The sequence below is a fragment of the Indicator indicator genome, chromosome 20 (genome assembly GCF_027791375.1).
Source record: "Indicator indicator isolate 239-I01 chromosome 20, UM_Iind_1.1, whole genome shotgun sequence".
NCBI lineage: Eukaryota > Metazoa > Chordata > Aves > Piciformes > Indicatoridae > Indicator > Indicator indicator.
The window spans coordinates 10,595,080-10,596,552 of NC_072029.1; positions in this window are offsets into that span (position 1 = coordinate 10,595,080).

A 1,473-nucleotide genomic window follows, 5' to 3' on the forward strand; every position below is an offset into this window, starting at 1 on the left:
TAAATGCCCCTTTATTGGGCAGGTTAGAATTAAATATTGTACAGTAATAAGAGTAAACCTAAGTTTACCAAAAAAAAAAAAAAAAAAGACTTTGGCAGTGGATGATCCCATCTGTCCTGTTTCTGGTTTTTATACACAGTACAGTCTGGTGGAGTGAAAACATTCTGCTTCATTCTGATGAGCCTGTCTATCCATTTGTCTGAGGCTGTGGCGGTTCACTTTTGCTGTTTTATAATAGTGAAATGAGTGCAACCTAGAATTTAACTTGATATTCCACGACATTTACAGTACTGGAATTGTTGGCTAAAATTTTAATTTTTCAATTAAGAGAAAAAATTTCCTCAACTGCCCAATGAATACAGATACACTAATAGAGGATACAACTTTTAAAACCTGATGTACTTTGACGTCCCAGAGACAGGTGTTTAACGAAATAAAGTGCTCCCCTGAACTGTATTTATAATCTGTTTGTAAGTAGGTATATGAAATGTCCAAGGTAGTAGTTGTTGAATATTTTTCTTCTCTTTGCAATAAAGTCCTGTAAAGTGGCTAACAAAATGAAACATGGGTTTTTTTGGATTTGGGTTTGAGCTCAAATATTCCCACTGAGCTGAATCTGGGATTTAAGATTTTTGTAGTATAATTTGCCTAACTTATTCATAGGGTTTAGCCACTATAATTTTTAGAACAGCCTTCTTCTGGATAGAAATTAGTTACCAGGTCTTTGAGAAAGAAGGAACTTAGTGTTACTGAAAGAATTCAGTGAGCTTTCCAGACTCGGATGGTACCACTTTGTGTGCTGGCTTGGATTTTTTTTGCTGGGTGTTCATTGGTTACTGTGGAAGCAGGAGAGACTCTGACTGTTCAGACAGCAAATCACTTTCAACTTTTTCTATTATAAATAGACAAAATATTTATATTATGATGGAGTGTAGTCAGATTTTAGACATTGAACCACTTTTTTCTATATCTACAGTAGTTTGAATTTTTAATAGTTTGATTTTTAAAGGCTGAGTGTATCAGTCCAGAAATCTCACTGGTTTGGAGTTTTGAGCTTTTTAAGACTCTTTTGTTTATGAAGGCTGCCAAACACTCCAGACTTGCAGTTGTTTTAGAGCATGATTAAAGACAGCATACCAAGGAGAGGAAAATAAAGGAAGAGCGGACTGTTAGGGTGGAAATCTCTCATAATGGAAACAGCAGTGTCCATTAGCTTTGTCAGCATTAACTACAGGTTATCAGACCTTCATTTGTTAATATGCAATCATAAAAACTCACTCTCTTTAAAATACACTCAAATGAAGCAGGATTTTTTTCTCAAGCTTGTGAATTGAGGGCTTTGTTCCTGTAGGCAATTATCTTGGATTTTGGTGCTGAAAATTGCTGTGTTTAAAATAAAAAAAGGTAACTAGCCTGTAGCTCAGTGTACATCACCTTTTTGTATTTAAACTTTTCTGTTTATTTTAAACCTTT